This window comes from Musca autumnalis, unplaced genomic scaffold, assembly GCF_047663935.1.
Source record: "Musca autumnalis isolate F117 unplaced genomic scaffold, ASM4766393v1 scaffold_2, whole genome shotgun sequence".
NCBI classification, from domain to species: Eukaryota; Metazoa; Arthropoda; class Insecta; order Diptera; family Muscidae; genus Musca; species Musca autumnalis.
This window is the reverse complement of record NW_027411755.1, coordinates 159,616,256-159,636,324: the sequence shown is the minus strand read 5'-3', so window position 1 is coordinate 159,636,324 and position 20,069 is coordinate 159,616,256. Positions and strand designations below refer to the sequence as shown.

The 20,069-nt window shown below is 36.2% G+C and overlaps 1 pseudogene; it reads left to right on the top strand.

Annotated features, from left to right (window-relative positions):
- The first annotated feature begins 1,578 nt into the window (after window positions 1–1,578).
- Window positions 1,579–19,550, top strand: LOC141392440 (pancreatic lipase-related protein 2-like; annotated as a pseudogene).
- Window positions 19,551–20,069: the final 519 nt, after the last annotated feature.

The following is a 20,069-nucleotide window of genomic DNA, read 5'->3' as shown; positions in this document are numbered from 1 at the left end:
TCATAATAAGACGTGAAACGTTGAAGCTAGTCCATTCTGAATCAACAAGTCTGCAGAAGATCAATCTGCATAACGACGCCTTATATAAGAATAAAAATAAATAAATTTATATGTATTTCTACTTACTTCTCTAAAATAATATTACGTTTAGAATCTTTTCATATTAACATACCTGAAAAGAGGGAAAAAGAAAATAAATTAGTTATGCTTAAATTGGAGTGGTAAGACTTGAGGATACAGTTATCGAAATTATTATATCTACAGGAGATATCTTTCGGAAATAAAACAAGTAAGAACGTCGTTAAGTTCGGGTCAAACTTGATATACCCTCCACCACGAGTTCAAGTTGAGTTGAAGTAAAAGAAGACTAAATAACAAATTTCAGCAATTTCGGTAAAACAATGTGGCTAACCTTCAAAATACCAAAATTCGGGAGGTACCGTTCTATGGCGGCTATATGAAGGCGTAGACCTATACAGACAAAATTCTGGGGGAAAGTTGTATACCCCCAACGAAGACTAAGAATCAAATTTTAGCCATTTCGGTGAGATAATGAAGCTAAAACCTTCAAATACCGAAAATCGGGTTGTACCGTTCGATCAAAACGTGGACCGATATAGTCCATTTGCAATACCAAACATCCTAGGTGTAATAGAAACTTCTATACCAAATCACAAAGCTCTATTTTAAAAATTGCGAGCTGTATCTTGATTTCAACAGACGGACGGGCGATATAACCACTTAGAATTTTACCCTAACCAAGAATATACAGCTGCGAAAATAATAATAGCACCACCTCCTACAAAAATAGTTTGTGCGGAGGGAAATTTGTTTCCGACATATCGACAGCATAAGTATTCACTCAGCTCTCGCCATCAAAATTACAGTGTGTCGAACTCACCAAAATTGGGTGTAATGTGTGTTGCAGAAACGCTTTGCGTGTGTACATTTCACTTGGACGGGTGAGGTGAATGTCAGAACAGGTCCGTATACTCGTATTATTCCACAATGTGTGTGTGTTTTGCAAAAAATGTGTGTAACAACACCGCGAAATATTCGTCCTGGGGTTGGATTCTTGTTCTACGAAAATTTCAAATGAAAAATATTTTCTTTACATTTTTTTTCATTTGATATATTTTTCCTTTATAAGTTTTCATTTCACATTTTCATAGAAACAGAATTAAGCCCCTGGTTGCCAATCTTCCTAACTCTTTTATGTATACTTGTTTACTATTATTTTTATTAAAAACCTTCACAGAGAGAAACATCTAAGAAAGTCTTTGCTATACGATCCAAATTCCATAATAATTATTAACACAATTGAATTTTTTTTAAATTTAACATTTAATTTAATTCTAAAATATGTTGCAAAATTAAGGCCATAAACATGGTATTTAAACTGTAAATTGTATGTTATGTTTTGCAAATTCATCATTACTTACACTTTCCATAATAAAAAAAACTAAAGTGAATACTGATCGTTAATGAAACAAGATTTTAGGGAATATTCATTCAATTATTCACTTATCTGTTCAGTGCTAAAAATTTTAATATTTTCAACACAAAACCCACATACATATTGTCGTCCGTCATATACAACATAACTTCTAAGTGCTTTTTATATACACGCGTATGTAAAAAAGCTGACGACAAATTACTTTACGGATTGTTGGTCGGTTGAAACTCTCACTTCTTATAATTCCATAGGAGAAGTGACGAAAATGACAATCATAACATTACCCATATTAATTTTTGTTGCCACTACCGACAACAACGACCAAAAACAAAAGCTATCGGATGTGTGGAGGCTCTTTGCCGTCGTCAAACCAAACCGTCAAATGGTCAAAACTAACAATTCGCTTAATTCAGTTGACCGTCAAGTGTTGACAATAATTGTACGCGTGCGTGCGGTACGAAACGGAAGCTTAACATTTTAAAACATTTCTTCGAAAAACGGCGCAAAAGAAAATATTTTGAAATTTGTATTGTAATTTTTGGGAAAGAAATGTGGAAATACTGATAAACTTAAAAATAAATACTTAAAAAGGAAACTAAAGATATGCTAAAGGAATAAATTATGTGATAAAGTGTTCTACTATAAGTTAAATACTATTCATTTAAGTGTTCTATGTGTTAAGTTCTTTTCCTGCATTATTAAATGTTACCATAAACAACCACAACAATGTTGAAAATAAAAGTAGTAGAGAATAAATACAACTACCATTGGATATTATTAACATTACTTTTAGGTAAGTATCCCTAATACACGTATAGTTCTGCTTGTGTAGCACTATGATCATCTATAAGTGTTCAAAAAAGGCATTAATTCTGGCAATACATACTGAAAGATTTCAGACAATTTGGAGACGATTTAGCACTATCCGTCCGTCTGCCTGTCTCGAATGGATCAAACGATTTGACCCAAAATTTGCTCCTTGAAATAGTTTGTCTAAATTTCAATCTGAAATGGCTAACTCGCCCACAAAAGCTTAAAAATTTTCCCAAAAATACCTCTGGGAGGGAGTAACGAATGTGGTTTAAACTTTGCACATCGCAATATTTCCAGAATACATAGATAAGGTTCGAATTTACACTACATCGGTCTATTCCTTTGGAGTTCAGGTAATAGACATGTCTCGGGTCGTTTTAAATTTGGCATCACTGTCCCTACTATGACGGTACAATTTATTTTCGGGCATAAGTCTATTCCTTCTAAGATAAATACCCAAAAGCTCTAAACCCCTATAGACACCAACTAATCTTACAAAACATTTATCCCATTTGGCTGAAACTTTGCACGTCGTAAAATTTCTTGCAAACGTACATCAAGTTCCAAGAACGTCTATATGGGAAAACACCTTCAGGTAACTCCCCGCAAGGGCTGTTTAGAGGTTGTTTTGAGATGTAATCCATGTGGTTCTGATAACAACAAGGAAATCTTGAAATTCCTTGTTTTCGTATCAGATGGCTCTGTAGGGGGCAGCACTACCGAACTGCATATGCTTGGGAGGATCCCCATCATCAGTCATCGATTGTCGCTGATCTTGCCGCCAAGATTGGATCTATCGATGACTGCTCCTAGTTTTTCTGTGTCCAGACATAAATTCTGGGCAAATACAGAATGAGGCGGATGCATCGTTCGGATCTTAACTGTGCTAAAACCACTTGTATTTGCCTTGGCAGCTGGCGTTCTTCTGCTGCGACTGTATCAGTGTGAATGCTATCCAAGCCTGCCTGATAGGTTTGTTAGTCTAGAGGTTCTTATCTGTACCTTTGGACCTCTCTCTCTAGACCAATTTCGTGCTTTGATATTGTTAAAGTTACGAAGTTTTTCGGCATGCGTGCATATAACGTTACTAACACACTGTCAAAAGTTGCAAATATTGAGAATTTTGTGTGCCCTCTTCTTGGTCGGCTGTGCTCTAGACCATGAAGGTCTCTCCTGACGTTCCTGTGTGGACAAAGTCTGTTCACTAAATCGTGGCAGGGATGCTCATTGCGATAACACCTATGCAATACCTCATCGACAATACCGGTAAAATCTTCGTCTAACCATGAAGGGGGTCTACTGGCACCCTGCTGCAGTCCTCAGGGCGGCATTCTGGCAGGTTTGAATATTCTTCCGCTGTGTAGCGCAAATATTCGCATACTACACTGGCACTGCATAGCTTACCACTGACCGGCCTATTGCTTTGTAAGAAGTCAACAAGGTTTCTTTGTCAGCACCCCAAGTCAAGTGCAGTTCCTACTTCTTATCTTATCACGAATAGCTGTGGCTTGCGCGGACAACACCAACATGCTATCGAACGTTACCCCCAATATTTTAGGGTAGTTAGTGGTCGGAATCAGGGCACCATCGACCAATATGTTCAGTGAGAGACTCATTTCCGCCATCCAAGTGGTGAACAGTGTAGCAGTGAATTTAGCGACGAATATTTTCATTTTCCTCAGATGGAAGAACTTTAAAAAAACAACTATGTGGACATTTAACTTATCACATATGCAATCGACGATAGGACTAGACGCCAAAACCGTACAATCGTCCGCATACATTGCGATCTCTATGCCGTCTGGAGGGTGTGGAATTTCAGAAAGGTACAGGTTAAACAGTTGCGGGGATATCACCCCACCTTCGCGAACTCCCTGTTTCATTCTACGGGTTTTGGACTACTTGTTTCTGAATTCCACAAACGACTTTGATTATCCAATGTTTCAAACACGGCTGGAGTGTAGTCTTCTCTATATCCCCAAACAGATTGGCATGGTTGATGTATCGAAAGCCTTCGATAGGTCAAGAGCCAGCATGACTGTTCGGTTGCACGGCCTGTTCTAATACAGTCCACTACTGATCAGTTTGGATATGGCGTGTAATGCTGTTGTAGTACTGTTAATTTTCATGTTGATGTTGGGCAACTGGAAAACAGCTTCTCATCGTGCGGAGGAGTTGTGCCTTTAGCATCTTTGCTTTGGTCTACTTGTTATCTTTCCAGCGCCACTACTTGTAACAGGAGATCCGGAAGACACATTGTTACTCATGTTAGATACTGCCTCATTCATTTGGTAGTCGGCAAAGGAGGCAGAAGGTTTGAATTCCTGGCTCGGGTTGGATCTCTTTTTCTTGGGACGTGGTTTCTCCATTGCCCTAACTCTCTTCACCGTGTTCTTCGCGGAAGAAAGGTTGGTTTTTATAGGGAGCCACACGTCCATGTACAGAAGTTAGATACTGCCTCATTCATTTGGTAGTCGGCAAAAGAGGCAGAAGGTTTGAATTCCTGGCTCAGGTTGGATCTCTTTTTCTTGGGACGTGGTTCCTCCATTGGCCTAACTCTCTTCACCGTGTTCTTCGCGGAAGAAAGGTTGGTTTTTATAGGGAGCCACACGTCCATGTACAGAGACATGTGCTGTGTCAGACCTCCCCACTTTCTGTATCCTTGATTTTATCTGAGGTTGATTCAACTCTTTTGTGGGGGTGTTTTGTCTGTGCAGTGGCAAAACATCCCTCTGAAGAGGGTGTTGAAGTCAAAAGAAGTGAAACGTCAAGCCACCGTAGCTTCTAAATTGGCCTTTGGAGGTTATAGGGTCGATGTTGGCATTGAGCTCAGCTTGGCCTCTCTTTGTCATCGAAATGGGAGAAAGCTTTTTTAATTTGAGGATTACTCCTTAAGTTTACCTAGGGTGTATTTATCTCATCTGCCTTTAACTCTTTCAACCAGGCCTGTGGGGTCGGATACTAGCAAATTTTGCTGGAGCCGGAGTTCAATCCGGAGTGGGAGTCGTGCAAAAAACATACCTGAAGTCGGAGTCGAGCCATTTTTATCTCGACTGCACAGCTCTGCCTTCGACTTCGAGAGATGTTCTGTGTGTTCAGTGGCAGAATCTCCCTTTGAAGAGGGTGTTGAAGTCAGGAAAGGTTAGTCGTTCGAGGTGCGCTGAGGCAAGCTACCACCACGCCTAATTTGGTCATTGAGGGACAATAGGGACCGATGTTGGCATTGGGCTCAATTTGGTCTGTTCGGCCATCGAGATGAATGAACGCATATTAATTTCAGGATTTCTGCTTGACTTTATCTGGGTTTCATTCATCTCTTTTGCATTCAACTCCCTCGACATTGAGGGGTGTTGTGTCTGTGCAGTGGCAGAACCTCCTTTTGAAGAGGATGTTGAAGTCAAGAAAGATGAATCGTTCAATTTGGCTGTTGGGGCTTTGAGCTCAGCTTGGCCTTTTAGGTCATCGGGATGCGTGAAAGCTTATTAAATTTCGGATTTATCCTTAATTTTATCTGGGGTTAATTCATTACTTTTGTTTTCAACTTCATTGACGTTGAGGGGTGTTGCGTCTGTGTAGTGGCAGAACCTCCTTTTGAAGAGGATGTTGAAGTCAAGAAAGATGAATCGTTCGCCGGGCGCTAAGTTACTAATTTGGCCTTTGGGGTCGATGTTGACATTGAGATGAGTTGAAAGTTTATTAATTTCAGAATTTCTCCCTTATTTTATGTGGGGTTTATTCATTTCTTTTCCTTCAACTCTTTTGACTTTGAGGGGTATTGCGTATGTCCCTTTGTAGATGATTTTGAAGTCAAGAGAGGTGAACAGCTCGCGGGACGCTGAGTCAAGCCACCATCGCTCCTAATTTGACCTTTGGGGGCAATGGGGTCGAGGTTTTTGATCTATCATTCTTCAGATTTACCCATTTATCGTAACATAGAAATCATTACAATTTATTTGATAAAAATAAACATACGTATGTATGTATGCATCTCTCCACATGAAGCGGTAAACACTGTAAATAACCAAAAAAAAAAAAAAATCAAAATATTTAATATCGTAAATTTTGTGTTTGTCTCCCCCGCAACAATATTTAGAAATAGAAAGTTTTCTCTTTTTCGTTTTTTTTATTATTTTGCTCAAAACTTATTGTCGTCGTAGGTCATGTACGACGAATGCAGCACCAACAACACCTTACTCAACAACAACAAAAAACACACAAGTACACACACTTTGTTTGTTACAAACGTGTTCGTAATAATTTTATTTAAATTCATAAGGAAATGAGCAGCGTATGTTGGTAGGCATATTTAGATATAAAATTGAATATTTTAATGCATTGATTGATTTTTAAGAAAGATAGCCACAGGTTTATGTGACACTAATTATATATACATGTTTACAACAAATTGTTTTATGTATATTTTATGGAATTTTGATCATAGAAGACATTTTATTGAAACTATTGTTCTATCAATAACATTTAACTTTCTTTCATAGGATAACACAACATTATTAGAGGTTAGTTGTTGGAGGTTTCCAATCCGGTCAAATTAATTTTCAACAAATTAAAAATGCGTTAAGATCGGCGGGGCCGAACTTTTTATATCCTCACCACGAGTTTTAATGGAATAATTAGTTTACTTTAGTTTATAAATGTACATACTGAGATCCTCCACCACGGTGTTCTGAATAAAACGTTTGTATCCAAATCTCGTTCCGAAATGTAACAAAGAACCCACCAAAAAGCTAAATACAAAATTTCCACCATTTCCCAAAATCGGGAGGGTACCGTCGTTCTATGGGGGCTATATCAAAACTTGGACCTATAGCAACAATCTTCTGGGGAGGGGGGAGTTTTCTGTTCCCTACGAAGATAAAATTCAAAATTTCACCTATTTCGATGTGATAATGAGACTAAAGCCTTTAAAATACCGAAAATCGGGGGTTACAGCTCTATGCGGCCTATATCTAAACGTGAACCTATATAGCCCATTTTCAATACCAAACATCGTAGGAGTAATATAAACTTCTGTAGCAAATTATATAGTTCTTTCCAGGGACGTACGCAGGATTTCATTTCGGGGGGGCCCAACTTGACCAAAAATCATGAAAATTAAAAATGTTGTGTATCGTAAAGCTATTTTAAAGGGCTTTTAGTTGATTTTATGTATATTCAGTATTGCCACAAAGTATATACATTCAACAGAGAGAGATGACAATATTTTAGATACAAGATTGAAATTTGGAACTGATTATAATATACTAGTCATTGGATGTTTAGAATTGAAAATGAACCATATCAGACCACGTTCGGTATAGTTTCCATACAAAAGTTTTTAACCAAATTATCCAATAGAGTTGAAGCAATAACAAAAAAATCTTTCAAATGAATATTACCCATATAGATGTACGTTTTGGTGTATCCCAGATTTTTTAACCACATTAGCTCTTATTTGGCATTTTGGGTTCTAAATCCCGAAGCGAATAGCTTTCGAAAGATTTTCTGTAATTCGAGGCTATTAGCATAGTATTTAAAAATATCGTCAGTAATATGGATTTTGGAAATCCTTTTGGTGGGAGAACTTCCATGAAAAGAGTGGTGAAAATAGATCCACGTTCGAACACAGAGATTGCATTCGCGAATATGTCAAATAGATATATACAGTGTTTGGAGGATATAAACAGTTCGATCCGACGCCGTTTCTTCTTTAAAGTACATATATCACACACTAACTTCAGTGCCATTAAAAAAGTCTTGTATTATTGTAAGAAAATAATATTCTTTAATGTCATAAAAACACCAAAACTTTACTATTTTATCAGAAGTGATAGAGTCCGTGAAAGGAGCCGGGCGTTGAATCCAACTCCGAATCCAACTCGCAGTATTGTTTGAGACTACGCAAAAACATGGTCGAAGAAATATATCTAAAAATAGCTCGGCAACATTTTAGCTAAATTCTGAAGAAATAAGTTAAGTCGAAAAACTGCATCTGATACATCAATTGTTGTTGTTCCCGCTTATTTCTATCTTAATTGTACGACTAGATGTTTATGGACTCGATGACCTTTAAAACTTTCTAACGACCAATCACTTCTGTCGGCACAGCGGAGTTAAACTGATAAAAATTCATAACTTTTGTTTTCTGTAAAACAAGCAAAAAGTAACAGTCGGGTTTGCCTACAGAGGTATACCCTCAGCCTGTATGGGTTGTGACTTTTATATAGACAGAGCGAATACGGGCTTCATAGCCATTTTTTTCTATAAATTGTGTACCAAGAAGTTTCAGAATTTCGTCTCCTGTTTTGGACGTATAAACTTTCCAACAATAATTTCGAAACATTTGGGGTGTATAACTTCACGATTGTTAGCGCTACCAATCACTGCTTATGTTGTGCTCAAAAATGTGACTTCTATGAAAGCGCAAAAGTTTTGTACAACCGATACCTGAAAGTATCGACTGGTATAGTCCATTTTGGAAGTGGACCTAATTTTGGAATTCAATTTAGTTGGTCGACGTAAGATTTAGAGCTTTTTGGCCAATCCTGACATACCATAGACTTACGCACAAAAATACAATATCGCTGTAAACAAGACCACAAGAAGTACCATTGGTCAAAAAGTGCAATGGCTCATCGAACAGCCCTTAAACTACACTAATGTTGATCCTTTGTGAGGGATGTATCCGAAGATGTTGTCCCAAATAGACCCTCTTGGTACTTGATATATGTACGTAATTCGGTCAAATCGGATAATTGAAATTTTGTGTTGGAGGTATCTGAAGGAGTGAATCGATATAATCCATATTCGAACCTACTATAGGTCTCGCAAAAATCGAATTGGACTTTGCTTAATATTTTAGAGAAACATTTTGAAGTCTGGTGCCCTAAGGAAGTTTGGACAAAATATTGCGCGATCCAACATTTGGACCAAATCTGCTGATCTGTTCGAGAGTTATAATGAGCACGAGTCTGGAACTGGAATAAATCGACTCCAAATTGTATGACGCGGGTTTCGTCAAAACATATGATTATTCTAAGAACATTATTTCGATTAGGTAAATTTTTATCGTGATGGTTCAATATCACGGTGCTCTTGAAAGGAGTTTACAACTGGGAAGTTTTTGAGAATTCTGAAACAGCAATGTTCATAGATGAGAAAAATCCAAAAACAAGAAAAAATCGCTGGAGGGAATTTTAAATAAGTTCACACTTTTAGGTATATTTTAGGTTTTCGCGATTTTGCTTGGAAACCGCTAGTCCTATCGAAATGGGGCTAAAAAAATGTTGTAACTTTGAAAATTTGTTTGATTTTTTCCTAAGTTTTACCATTTTTGAGATAAAGAAGTTCAGGTCACATTTTTGGTTTTTTTGTTAGGTTTTCACGATTTGCTTCAAAACAGTAAGTCTTTTCGAAATGGGACTACAGAAAGTCGTATAGCTGTGAAAATTCTCTACAAAATTGGGATTCGTATTTTTTTACTCGGTTGTACCATTTTTGAGATATATAAGTTTAAGTTAGAAAATTGTAGTCATGACATTGTTTTATAAGGAGAAGATACACTCAGAGAATTGTCCCAATTTGAACTTCTATATTTCAAAAATGGTAAAAACCACGAAAATATCATATAAAAACAATATTGTAGAGAATTTTCACTGCTATAACATTTTCTTTAGTTACATTTTGATATGGCTTTTGGTTTCCCAGCAAAACCGTCCAAACCTAAAAAACGCTAAAATTTCGATTTTTTTATTTTCTAATCTAAGCTTCTTTCATTTAAAGTTGGTTCAAGAGCACCGTGATATACAATACAAATAACATCATATTTTAATACAAAACCATATAACCAAAGTTTAAGCATTAATTTCGTTTACGGTTGTTTTCAGCTACAAATTTGTTACTGATAGGAAAAAATTCAGATTGGCATGCTATTTATAGCAGATATTATCACTTTATAATGCACAACAATACATTTTTCTCCATTATTTTATTCCACTGTTTAGCAACAAATTGATATAAACTAGGAATACAACATTTTGATTAAGGCAGTAAAACAATTTTCTAAATGGTTTTCGAGATATACTCCACGAAAAACCCTTGGTATGTCGTACATATTGTCCAATAGACATTTCATTCTATGTACTTCTAATCCGCACAATACTGAATTTGTAATCGTTTTCAATACAAAATGAGTTTAAAGCCTCAAGACCTTTATATTCATTACAGAATTTCAGAACACTGGCATGACATAAAGAAGGAATTCAGTTTTACTGGAAGTTTCTCTAAAAAGAGTATTCACACAAAATAATTAAATATTTCTTAGACAACTTGTTGAAAAGTACATTTTCAGTACAGAACCTTCAGAACAATATCAGTTTTCATTTGAAATTTCAAAAACAAAAATTATTTTAGAGAAAAATCGTAATAATTTGTTAAAGTAGCTAAAAAAATTTTGTCGGACCAAACCATTTTTTTAAAGTTTGACATTTTTTAGCATAAACGTTCTCAGTACCTTTTGACGTACGACCACGTGTTGAGTTGTTTACAGTGATTTGAAAAAAATCAATTTTCAAAAAAATGGAATTAACTCATGAGCATTTACTTTCGTGCGATAATTTTACACAACTTTCGACGTGGATTATCACTGCAAGAGTGCATCGATGCATTTAAATCTTTGTAACGCGGCGAAGCACAATCCTATAGTATATGGTGGGTTAAGGGGTTGTGACCACTTAAGAAAAAGTCGTGTAATGGGTTATGACCATCGATTGAGCGCGAAAAAACCTTTTTATACCCTCAGCTAACGAGGGTATATACACTTTCATACGGGCAAAATGTGCCTCATCGAAATAATGGTTTCAGACCCCAAGTATGTTTGGACGAAATGTGTTTCAGACAATTTGGAGTCGATTGAGCAATGTCCGTCCGTCTGTCTGTCTGGCTGGCTGGAGCGCACGATAACTCTCGAACGGATCAATCGATTCGTTCCAAAATTTTACTTTCGTAATATTTTGTCCAAACTTAGTTTAAGTTCGAAGATGGGTTATATCGGTCCACTCCTTCCGGTACCTCGCCCATAAAAGTTCGAAAATGTTCGGAAAATTTGTACGTACGATAACTCTTGAAGGGAGTAACCGATTTGGTCCATACTTTGCAAATGAAATGTGAAATGTCTACCAGACTTAGATGAGTTTCCAATATGGACTCAATCGGTCCACTCCTTCGGGTACCTCCCACACAAAGTTTGGGATAAGTTCAGTTTAGGACCTGCTCTCGAATCGCTTTGGTTTTTGTTTTAGCAACTTGTATTTACTGTCCCCTATACGACGGTACAAGTTTCATCAGGGGCAAGTCCAGACTTCCTGAGAAAATAGCCCCAAAGTTGCAAAAACAAACCCTATGACACCGTGTGAGGTGGTTGGAGCGCAAGATAACTCTCGAATGGATCTGCTGATCCAAAATTTGACCTTCGTAATATTTTGTCCAAACATAGTTTAAGTTCGAAGATAAGCTATATCGGTCCACTCCTTCAGGTACCTCCCACACAAAAGTTCAAAAATGTTCGGAAAAATTGTTCGTACGGTAACTCTTGAAGGGAGTAGCCGAATTGGTCCATACTTTACACATCTTAATATATCTACCAGATATAGATCAGGTTCAAATATGGACTATATTTGTCCACTCTATCCGGTACCTCCCACACAAAATTTCGAAAAAGTTCACTTTAAGACCTGCAATCGAATCACTTTGATTTTTGTTGAAGCAACTTGCATTCGCTGCCTCAATTACGATGGTAACATTTTTTTCAGGGGCAAGTCCGTACTTCTTGAATAAACAGCCCAAAGGGCGTAGAAACCTCCTATGGCACCATATGTAGTGCCTGGACATCCACTTCCATAATGGTCAATGTCGATCCATTCCTTTAAGTATATCCTCCGTAAAACTGTTAATCTTTAATCCTAATCAATATTTTTGTCGGTTCATACATCCAAAATTTTTGAAACCCCCTAAATACAAACGTTTTTTTGGGAAAAATTTGTTTTTCAATATACACAGGCTGAGGGTATATTTCTGTCAGCAAAAAACGGTTTGCGGGGTCCACTGTAGCCATCCATATATAGGCCCTTAGGCGTGGTTTTTTTATATTTTTTGTCGTCCATCTAAAGGCCCTTAGGCATGGATTTTTTATATTTTTGGTTGTCCATCTATAGGCCCTTCGGCGTGGATTTTTTTTATATTTATGGTCGTCCGTCTATAGGCCCTTAGGCATGGATTTTTTTTATATTTTTGGTCGTCCATCTATAAGCCCTTAGGCGTGGATTTTTTATATTTTTGGTGGTCTAACTATAGGCCATTAGGCATAGATTTTTTTATATTTTTGGTCGTCCATCTATAGGCCGTTAGTCGTGGATTTTTAATATATTTTTGGTCGTCTATCTATAGGCCATTAGGCGTGGATTTTTTATATTTTTGGTCGTCTATCTATAGGCCGTTAGGCGTGGATTTTTTATACTCTTGGTCGTCCATAGGCCCTTAGGCATGGATTTTTTATATTTTTGGTCGTCCATATATAGGCCGTTAGGCGTGGATTTTTTATACTCTTGGTCGTCCATAGGCCCTTAGGCGTGGATTTTTTTTATACTCTTGGTCGTCCATAGGCCCTTATGCGTGGATTTTTTTTTATATTTTTGGTCGTCCAATTATAGGCCCTTAGGCGTGGATTTTTTTATACTCTTGGTCGTCCATATGCCCTTAGGCATGGATTTTTTTATATTTTTGGTCGTCCATCTATAGGCCGTTAGGCGTGGATTTTTAATATATTTTTGGTCGTCTACCTATAGGCCATTAGGCATGGATTTTTTATATTTTTGGTCGTCCAACTATAGGCCCTTAGGCGTGGATTGTTTTCTATTTTTGGTCGTCCATCTATAGGTCCTTAGGCGTGGATTTTGTTATACTTTTGGTGCTCCATCTATAGGCCATTAGGCATGGATTTTTTATATTTTTGGTCGTCCATCTATAGGCCGTTAGGCGTGGATTTTTAATATATTTTTGGTCGTCTACCTATAGGCCATTAGGCATGGATTTTTTATATTTTTGGTCGTCCATCTATAGGCCGTTAGGCGTGGATTTTTTTATATTTTTGGTCGTCCAACTATAGGCCCTTAGGCGTGGATTTTTTCTATTTTTGGTAGTCCATCTATAGGTCCTTAGGCGTGGATTTTGTTATATTTTTGGTGGTCCATCTATAGGCCATTAGGCATGGATTTTTTATATTTTTGTAGTCCATCTATAGGCCCTTAGGCGTGGATTTTGTATGTTTTTGGTCGTCCATCTACCGGCCCTTCGGCGTGGATTTTTTATATTTTTGGTCGTACATAGGCCCTTAGGCGTGGATTTTTTTATATTTTTAGCCGTCCATCTATAGGCCCATCGCCGTCGATTTTTTCATATTTTTGGTCGACTGTCTATAAGTCCTAGGCGTGGATTTTTTATATTTTTGGTAGTACATCTATAAGCCCTTAGGCGTGGATTTTTGTCATATTTTTGGTAGTCCATCTGTAGGCCCTTAGGCGTGGATTTTTGTCATATTTTTGGTAGTCTATCTGTAGGCCCTTAGGCGTGGATTTTTGTCATATTTTTGGTAGTCCATCTGTATGCCCTTAGGCGTGGATTTTTGTCATATTTTTGGTAGTCCATCTGTAGGCCCTTAGGCGTGGATTTTTGTCATATTTTTGGTAGTCCATCTATAGGCCCGTAGGCGTGGATTTTTTATATTTTTGGTAGTCCATCTATAGGCCCTTAGGCGTAAACTTTTTTGATATTTTTGGTCGTCCATCCCAAAGCCCTTAGATATAATTTTTGTAAATCTTTGGTCATCCATCTTTGACGTGGATTTTTTTTTATATTTTTGGTCGACCATCTATAGGCCCTTAGGAATGGATTTTTCATATATTTGGTCGTCTGTCTGTCTATAGGTCCTCGGGCGTAGAATTTTTATATTTTTAGGCGTGGATTTTTTATATTTTTGGTCGTCCACCTATAGGTCCTTAGGCGTGGATTTTTTTATAATGTTGAACCAGGGTTTACCTGGTAGTTGGGCCAACTTTCCTACAGGAAAGTTTATCTTTCTTTGTCTGCGAGCAGGAGAAAACGTTTCTCTATGTTTTCTGTGACTGAGGATTTTTTTAAGGAAAAGGAAGAAAGGAAGAATCGGAAGAAACAAACATAAGAAAATCTAAGTGTCATAATACCTTTTGTTCCTTAAAGCCATTGAACTAATTTCTTTAAATTGTCTTACAGCCACGCCATCACTCATCCACGCAGCCCGTGTCAAATCAATTTTTAGTTCCTCTTCAAAACCAACAACTACCATCAAACCAATGCCAAATGCAGCCCTACAACAGGCCACCGAGGTTCCCAGCACCACAGAGCCACCTGTGGCACCAATGATGCCGAAAAATCGTGATATAAAAGTAGGACCATGCGTCTGGGCCATAGATCGTACATGTCCCGATAAGGATATAACATTTTATTTGTATACAAGACGTAATCCGGCCGATCGTCAATATATACACGTTGATGCGACTTTGGAAAGTTCGAATATTTCACAATCCTTTTATGATAGCCGTTATCCAAGTAAGATACTAATACATGGCTATAATGCCGATATGTTTCTGCATCCACTGTATATGATGAAGAATGGTAGGTCCAAATAAAAAATTATCTTTCACTGCATTATAATTTGAAATGAAAAATTTCAGAATATCTTGCCAAGGGAGAATATAACATTTTCTTTGTGGATTGGAGTAAATTGGCGATAGGACCCTGTTATGTTAGTGCCGTACATAATATACGCCATTCCGGAACATGTGTGGCCCAGTTGGTTAAACGTATTATGGATATGGGTAGCAAAGATATTCATGTAATTGGATTTTCTTTAGGTGGTCATTTGACAAATTATATTGCCAATAATTTGGATTCGTTCCTGTTGCCAAGGATAACAGGTGAGTCAGTATAAAAGATAATTGAAAAAGGCAGTTTAAAATTGATTTTTTCTTTAAGCTTTGGATCCTGCAATGCCTTTGTTTGTAAGTTCATCTAAAGATAGTAAATTAGATCCCTCTGATGCTGAATATGTGGATGTGATACACACAAATGCCATGGTCCAGGGGAAATTGGAGCGTTGCGGCCATGCCGACTTTTACATTAATGGAGGCATAGTTCAGCCTGGTTGTGCCGTAGATAACCCATTGAGTAGGTATTCTTTTTAAGAGATTTTAAGGAAAACATTGGACCTCAATGCAGTCTGAGGCTAATGTCGGAAATGAGACTCTTCCCAGCAAAAAAATAACTCATTACAAAGTGGACAATCAATCAGCGTGGATTTTTAAAGATTTTTAGGGGGACCTAAAAAGGGCTTTAAGCGTGGATTTTTTAAAGATTTTTAGAAAGACCTAAAAAGGACTATAAGCGTGGATTTTTTAAGATTTTTAGGAGGACCTAAAAAGGACTATAAGCGTGGATTTTTTTAAGATTTTTAGGAGGACCTCAAAAAGGTCTATAAGCGTGGATTTTTTAAGATTTTTAGGAGGACCTAAAAAGGACTATAAGCGTGGATTTTTTTAAGATTTTTAGGAGGACCTCAAAAAGGTCTATAAGCGTGGAATTTTTAAAGATTTTTAGAAGGACCTAAAAAGGACTATAAGCTTGGATTTTTTTAAGATTTTTTGAAGGACCTAAACGGACTATAAGCGTGGATTTTTTTAAAGATTTTTAGGAGGACCTAAAAAGGACTATAAGCGTGGATTTTTTAAAGATTTTTAGGAGGACCTAGAAAGGTCTATAAGCGTGGATTTTTCAAAGATTTTTAGAAGGACCTCAAAAAGGTCTATAAGCGTGGAATTTTTAAAGATTTTTAGAAGGACCTAAAAAGGACTATAAGCATGGATTTTTTTAAGATTTTTTGAAGGACCTTAACGGACTATAAGCTTGGATTTTTTTAAAGATTTTTAGGAGGACCTAAAAAGGACTATAAGCGTGGATTTTTTAAAGATTTTTAGGAGGACCTAGAAAGGTCTATAAGCGTGGATTTTTCAAAGATTTTTAGAAGGCAGTAAAAAGGACTATGAGCTTCGATTTTTTGAAGATTTTTAGAAGGACCTAAAAGGACTATAAGCGTGGATTTTTTGAAGATTTTTAGAAGGACCTAAAAAGGACTATAAGCGTGGAATTTTTAAAGATTTTAAGAAGGACCTAAAAAGGAATACAAGCTTGGATTTTTTAAGATTTTTTAAAGCTTGGATTTTTTAAAGATTTTTAGGAGGACCTAAAAAGGACTATAAGTGTGGATTTTTTTAATGATTTTAGGAGGACCTAAAAAGGACTATAAGCGTGAATTTTTTAAATTTTTTGGAGGATCTATAAAGGACAATGAGCATGGATGTTTTAAAGATTTTTAGGAGGACCTAAAAAGGACTATAAGCATGGATTTTTTTAAGATTTTTAGGAGGACCTAAAAAGGACAATAATTGTAGATCTTTTAAAGATTTTTAGAAGGAGGACATAAAAAGGACTATTAGTGTCTATTTTATAAAGATTTTTAGGAGGACATAAAAAGGACTATAAGCGTGTATTTTTTTAAATTTTTTGGAGGACCTAAAAAGGACAATGATCGTGGATTTTTTAAAGATTTTTAGGAGGACCTAAAAAGGACTAAAGGCGTGGAATTTTTAAAGATTTTTAGGAGGACCTAAAAATGACTGAAGGCTTGTAATTTTTAAAGATTTTTTTTAGGAGGGCCTAAAGGACAATTTTTTTTAAAGATTTTTAGGAGGACCTAAAAAGGACTATAAGCTTGGATTTTTTTAAGATTTTTTGAAGGACCTAAACGGACTATAAGCGTGGATTTTTTTAAAGATTTTTAGGAGGACCTAAAAAGGACTATAAGCGTGGATTTTTTAAAGATTTTTAGGAGGACCTAGAAAGGTCTATAAGCGTGGATTTTTCAAAGATTTTTAGAAGGACCTCAAAAAGGTCTATAAGCGTGGAATTTTTAAAGATTTTTAGAAGGACCTAAAAAGGACTATAAGCATGGATTTTTTTAAGATTTTTTGAAGGACCTTAACGGACTATAAGCTTGGATTTTTTTAAAGATTTTTAGGAGGACCTAAAAAGGACTATAAGCGTGGATTTTTTAAAGATTTTTAGGAGGACCTAGAAAGGTCTATAAGCGTGGATTTTTCAAAGATTTTTAGAAGGCAGTAAAAAGGACTATGAGCTTCGATTTTTTGAAGATTTTTAGAAGGACCTAAAAGGACTATAAGCGTGGATTTTTTGAAGATTTTTAGAAGGACCTAAAAAGGACTATAAGCGTGGAATTTTTAAAGATTTTAAGAAGGACCTAAAAAGGAATACAAGCTTGGATTTTTTAAGATTTTTTAAAGCTTGGATTTTTTAAAGATTTTTAGGAGGACCTAAAAAGGACTATAAGTGTGGATTTTTTTAATGATTTTAGGAGGACCTAAAAAGGACTATAAGCGTGAATTTTTAAATTTTTTGGAGGATCTATAAAGGACAATGAGCATGGATGTTTTAAAGATTTTTAGGAGGACCTAAAAAGGACTATAAGCATGGATTTTTTTAAGATTTTTAGGAGGACCTAAAAAGGACAATAATTGTAGATCTTTTAAAGATTTTTAGAAGGAGGAACATAAAAAGGACTATTAGTGTCTATTTTATAAAGATTTTTAGGAGGACATAAAAAGGACTATAAGCGTGTATTTTTTAAATTTTTTGGAGGACCTAAAAAGGACAATGATCGTGGATTTTTTAAAGATTTTTAGGAGGACCTAAAAAGGACTAAAGGCGTGGAATTTTTAAAGATTTTTAGGAGGACTAAAAATGACTGAAGGCTTGTAATTTTTAAAGATTTTTTTTAGGAGGGCTAAAGGACAATTTTTTTTAAAGATTTTTAGGAGGACCGAAAAAGGGACTAGAAGCGTGGATTTCTTTTAAAGATTTTTAGGAGGTCCTAAAAAGGACTATAAGTCTGGATTTTTACAGATTTTTTAGGAGGACCTAAAAACGACAATAAACGTGGATTTTTTAAAAGTTTTTTAAGAGGACCTAAAAGGACTATAAACTTGGATTTTTAAAGATTTTTAGGAGGACCTAAAAAGGACAATAAGCGTGGATCTTTTTAAGATTTTTAAAAGGACCTAAACATGACGATTATCGTGGATCTTTTAAAAATTTTTAGGAGGACCTAAAAAGGACTATAAGAGTTGATTTTTTTAAATATTTTAGGTTGATTCCAAAAAGGACAATAATCGCGGATTTTTTAAGATTTTTAGGAGGACCTAAAATGACAATAGCATGGTTTTTTTACAGATTTTTGGGAGGACCTAAAGAGGATAATTAGCTTTTTTTTGAAGATTTTTACGAGGACCTAATAAGGACAAATTGTGTGGAATTTTAATGATCTTTTAAGAGCTAATTACAATTACTCGACACGGCCTTGTTAAAATAATGACTTAGTCAGGACATTTGTAATGCGTTTTTTACTGTGCCTGGATTCATGACTATTTTTTCTTCTTTCCTATCGCAGATCCCTTTTCCTGCAGTCACCATCGAGCCATTGATTATTACCTCGAATCAATACGTACAACCAAAGGATTTTGGGGTTGGTCATGTAGCTCCTACTTGGCTTACATGTTGGGTATGTGTCCACAAACCAACTACCTACTGGAAGCCGGGGAAAATGCTAAGAAAACTACAAAGGGCATGTTTTTCGTAGTAACCAATGAGAAATCACCATTTGCCCAAGGAAAATGGACAGATCTACCAACATTGGGTTATAAGAACCCCAATAAAACAATGACAACGATGATGATGCCAATGCAACCCTCAGTACCATCCATAACAATTATGCAACCCCAACAGAGAGGAGATCCTCTAATGCGTCACATCGATCAATGGGGAAAAATTGGATTATAATTTCAATAATTTCAATCAATATGATGCTGCCGGTAATGTCCACGATCCATATGATGAAAATTGGACATATTTTAGTGATGATCCAGTGGAAATTGCCAATGATGTCAATGCAAATTCGGTGGAAGAACAAGATTTAGGAGATTATACATTTCAGGGGAATTTTAAGAATGAATTATTAACTACTGATGGCGAAGAAGAAGACAGTGCATGGGAGGAATATAAAAAGAATGCAACGAGGGGATTTATTGATAGCAGCATATTTGGTGTTCCCATATTGGGAAATTAATTTAAATCTCTAAATAAATTTAAAATAAATTATTGAAAAAATCAAAACTGTTCAAATAGTATTGATAACTATGGGGAATGATGATTTCATTGCCTACTTTTAGGATGATTCATAAAAAGGAGGGTTTAACACTAGACTAAGTTTAAAATTACTATAGAGGTCGCAGCGGATGTCCATGGCTGTGACGAAGACGAAAACATAGCATAGGAGGAATATAAAAAGAATGCCAGGAGGGGATTTATTGATGGCAGCATTTTTGGTTGTCCCATATTGGGAAATTGACTTAAAATGATTAAAATTATTTAAATAAATTATTGAAAAAATCAACAAGGATGATTTGCGAACTACAGAAAAGTATTTGGTTTGATAAAAGGTGCATTGCATAATTTTAGGATGCTTTATTCAAAGGCAGGTTTATTACTTGACTTCAAGACAAATCTGTAGACTGTAGAGAGGTCGCAGTTTATTTTCGGTTGCCACGGCTTTTTCTCAATTTTTCTTACCCATGTTGAGTATAGC